This window comes from Fukomys damarensis, unplaced genomic scaffold (assembly GCF_012274545.1).
Source record: "Fukomys damarensis isolate Sample0158 unplaced genomic scaffold, DMR_v1.0_HiC HiC_scaffold_29, whole genome shotgun sequence".
Classification (NCBI taxonomy): domain Eukaryota; kingdom Metazoa; phylum Chordata; class Mammalia; order Rodentia; family Bathyergidae; genus Fukomys; species Fukomys damarensis.
Window position 1 is genome coordinate 16,708,497 of NW_022900941.1, and position 4,650 is coordinate 16,713,146.

The window sequence follows — 4,650 nt, forward strand, 5'->3', positions numbered from 1 at the left end:
CTTTTCTGGTTATCTCAGCTCCTGGGTTCTGTTTCAACAGGCCACTGACCTGCTCTCCCATGTGACATTGCTCCCAAGCATCCACCCCTTTGACCAGTAGCCTCAAAACTATTTTCATATATCCCATCAGCCAACAAAAGCATGTTCCCCTGAAATATGTACATTTATTTTAAAATAAAAACATTTTCTTGCTTACTAGACTGGAAAGCAGTGAGATTCGGTTCTGGTCTGTCTAGTATGGTTGATGCATTATGAGTGCTCAGTAAATTTTGGAATAAGTTGAAGTAACAGTTGAGTGGATGGATGAGGTAGATCTGTAGAGGGGCAAAGCACCTGGCTGAAGATGAATGGAAATGGAGCTGGTTGAGGGCAAGAAAAAGCCTAAGTTGTTCTTATGCCTAAAGACCTGTCCAAGACTAACACAGGAAGTAACTGGTAACACAGTTTGTGTGGTTACTGTGTATTTGTGCACTTATTTTTTTCTTGGATCTGTGGAACAGCCTGGATGTAGAAGAGAAGGTGGACTGTGAAATGGAGCCACAATTTGTTGTTGAAAGGTGGGGACGTTGTGGGGGTGACCATAGTGGTGACACAGGAATCAGGGGTGGATAAGGCATTGGTAATTCTGGGAGCTAAAGGGATCTGGGAAGGAGAGGTTGTGGATGGTGAGAAAATGGAAAGAAGTGATTCCAGGACTCTTAGGAGTGAGGAGCAGTCCATCAGCATTTGGAGTGGGAACAATGAACTGGGACCAGGTATGTTGCCCATGTGGCTTGGGTACAGGGGAGGTAAGCCAGGGCTCCAACAGCTGCAGTGCTGCAAGTCTGGGGCAGTGTCAGTCCCACAGTCTGATGTCCAACTTAACTCTTTAGGGGAATGGGGAAAAATAAATGTCTTAGGCTTCACTTTGGTATTTACAAGCTGGCAGTAGTATGGTTTTATTTTCAAATAAATATACATATATCAGGGGAACATGCTTATTTTTGATAGGATATTTGAAAATGGTTTTTAGGCCACTGGTTTGGCAAGTTGGATGGGTCCTTATGATCACTGTCACATGGGAGACCAGGTCCCATGGCTTATTGAAACAGAAGCCCTGTGTCGCCACACCTTCTCCTGGTTGACTGCCTGAAGGGCCTTCCAGAAAGGGTATGCCTCAGTACGCCTGACTCATTCAGATGCATTCTGTGTGCAGACCACCTGTGAAATGGTGACTACTCCTTGTGGAACATGAATATTCACTGTTCATAGTTTCCAGAATCCGCCCTCACCACCTTAATTTTTTTAAATTGAGCTATTCCGCCCTGACATACACACTTCTTGGATATTCAGTGATGATTTTCCCTAATTCCCAAGAGATTATGACCTAGGAAAGTTTTGTTTTGTTTTTTTCATTAAGGACCTAGGATGCATTTCCTGAGCCTTGGAATTTGACCTGAAAATAACAAGATCTTAGTGGTGAGGGACAGGATGACCTGCCCTCCAATTCTGACTCTATTGGGACTAGCAAGTGTGCTCCTAGGCAAGTTGCTTAACCTCTCTGACTTCTGCTTTCATTTTTAAGACCAGAAAGTTGATTTGTCTATATGATAAGGTTGTGGGAAAATGTAGAGGAGTTGATGATACTTGGGTAAGTCTGTTAAATTTAATAGGACTTAATAAATGTCAGTTCTTTCTCATTCTTGACACACCCCCACCTCAAGGGTTAACTGATTGTGACAGTTTTGAGTAAGAAACACCCAGCTAATTTGGGTCAGCATAGTTCTGGGTGTGGCTGAAGGGATTTACTGAAAACAGAAGACCCACTCTGGGTGTGAGTGGCATCAGCCAATAGGCTTGTAGCCTGGATGGAATAAAAGGGAAGTGGAGAAGGAAGGCTCCCTTGTGTTTCCTCAGATGTGCTCCAGTCTTCACCGTGGATGTCATTTCTTGGTTTGCAGCACAGACTCTTTGGCCTCCTGGTTTGGACTTGCAAGGGTTGCTACAGTGAGCTCCAGGCTTTCAGCCTGTGACTACATCCTCCAGATCTCCAGCATGCAGACAGCCCTTGTGTACTTTTCCATACCTGGCTCCTGACTCTGCAGGTGGCTATTGTAAGTCTACCTTGTAATTCCTTTTATATTTATATATTTTGCATTAAATCTGTTTCCCCAATGAACACTGACTAATATACCCACCTTACCCCATTTTCTCTATGCTTTCCTCTTGTGCATTTCCTCCCTGGTGGAAAAGATGGTTTGAAAACAAAGACTGCTCTGCTGAGACTTACTGTTAGACCGGTTAAAGGTGACCCTGAAGTCCATTAGCCTAGTCTTTTCCATGTAACGTCACATTGCTGGGTTCCTTTCTCCACTTTACCCCATTAAGGAGAGTTTTAGGTATTTTGGATAATTTTGGTTTATACAAGGAGAAATTTGGCACATGTTGTCGAGTTTGCTTAATGTCAAAACAACGCATTAATGATGTACTTCTCCCACCTCCATTAATGAGGAACTTATTTCATAGGGGTAGAAAACAATACTGCCATCCCACTCCTTCCTTCCTCATTTCATTTATCAAATTGAAAGAAATGAGTTCTGAGAACATTTAGAATCAAAATATTTGAGCAGGGTCATTTCAAAAGCCTCCCAGTAATTATGAATGAGCGCCTTCCTGTTGAAGGATGCTGTTATTGCCCTCTCTAATGGACTTGAGCTGGCATTGGGAACTTCCTCAATTCATTTGCAATATTCCATGGCCCGGCCCAGCACCTCTTGGATTGTTGGGCACTAGTGTCAGCAGCTGGGTTTCTCTCACCTCTGTGGACTGACCACCATAGGCCTGTGTAGATAACCATTCTCTGTTTGTTTCATTGAGACAGTGTTACTTCATGAATGGAATCATTTTTTGTTGTTGTTGTTGTATCTTTAAGACAGGGTCTTGCTATGTAACTAGGCTGACCTCGAACTTGCTGCAATTCTCCTGCCTCAGTCTCCCAAGTGGTGAAATTACAAGTGTATGTCACCACACCTGGCATGAATGGAATAAATTTAAAAAGTCATTCCAGGACTGGAGATTTAGTGGTGCCATGCTTGCCTTGCAAGGGTGAGGTCCTGAGTTTGATCCCCAGTACCAAAGGGGGAAAAAAAAAGTCATTTCAAAGTCATTAGGAAAGTTTGGCTATGAAGAAAAATAGGCCTTTGAGTTGTTTAGCTCAACCCGTTGTTAGGATAAATGGGTATGGTGCCTCTTCCTCATCCTGGGAGAATATAGTATAGTATAATCTAGTAAAAAATATGGACTGGAAGAGAGGGAAAGGAAAGAGGTGAAAAAAATTAAGATGTATCATGTACACATACCAGCTTCCCATAAGGAATGTAAACATGTATTTACATGTATACTACACTTGATCTTAGACAGAAGGCCAAGAAGCGATCCACATGTACTAATAAACTAACATTATTTTAAATGCCTTTTAAGTTATAACTAGAATTTCAATTCATATCTAAATGTAGTTTTAAAATCTCCTAGATGTCTCTATTTCTTTTTTTCCTGAGAGAATAATTTTGTATCCTTAAGCTTTTTTTAAAAAAATTTATTGGTAGTTTTTAGGTATATAGTACAATTACATTCATCATTGGGATCTTGCACTTTTACTTGATGTGCCTTGGTTCTTATTTTTCCCCATTCTTCTGCCCTCTCCTCAACCCTTCCACCCTTCCCTATTTACAAAGACTTTGTTTCCTTTTTTCCTTTTCCCTTAAGCTTTTTAGGTGCTGGGGATTGAACCTGGTCTCTTCATACTAAGTTTATTTATTTATTTATTTATTTTCTATTTTGAGACAAGATGTTGCTAAGTCACTTAAGATGCCTAGCTCAGGCTGGGTTTGAATTTGTGATCCTCCTGTCTCTGTCTCCCAGAGTGCTTGGATTATAGGATTACAGGCATGTACCATCATGCCCAGTCCAAAATTCTTAATAATTTGTTTCTTGAATAGTAAGACGGGGTAATAGATGTGTTAGAGTAATTTAAGAACCTAGTGCTGTACCCAGAGTACACGTAGCCAATCAATGCATAATAAATACTATTTTAAATTCAGATTAAAGAAACAAAATGTGTTCAGGTTCTATGCGTCAGCATAGTACTATATGAAAAGGAGCCTATTGATTAAACACTTAGAAAATTTCAAAAAGCCCCCCCTTTTAAGTCTTAAGATATTGGCTGTCATGTGATGGATGTCTTGAGGCAGAGAAAACGAGTCTTTAATGGAAGAAAAGGAATCTTTTCACATGATCTGGCAACTGAAAAATATTGCTCTAATTAAAATATATAATGTAGTTAACTTTCAGGAAATGTTCATTTTTCATGTCTTGAAAAGCTTTACAGAGTGACAGTGTACTCAAACAGCATACGGGAAATTAGTACACGATAGAGCTGAAGCTATTGGTTTTTGCTGCTGTTGTTTCATTTTTGTTTTTCCTTCCTTTCTGCCTGAGGTCTTGTACCTGGTGGTAGAATCGATGCTGGGATGAGCAAGTCCTGTAACTCCATTTTCCCTCTCTTTTGCTCCTCCAGTCTCTCCTCCTATACCTGAAAGACTTTAAGGACGGGGAAAAGAATTCCATCTTTATATGTGTGTGTGTGTGTGTGTGTGTGTATGTGTATGTATA

General features: G+C 40.7%; 1 protein-coding gene across 1 annotated transcript in view; it reads left to right on the forward strand.

The window, feature by feature from the left end:
- Positions 1 to 1,937: 1,937 nt before the first annotated feature.
- Mgat5 (alpha-1,6-mannosylglycoprotein 6-beta-N-acetylglucosaminyltransferase) overlaps positions 1,938 to 4,650 on the forward strand; it is a 308,365-nt gene continuing 305,652 nt past the window's right edge. Inside the window, exon 1 of the mRNA XM_019204841.2 lies at positions 1,938 to 2,093. The gene's annotated coding sequence lies outside the window, so the exon portion shown is untranslated. The remainder of the gene's footprint in view (positions 2,094 to 4,650) is intronic.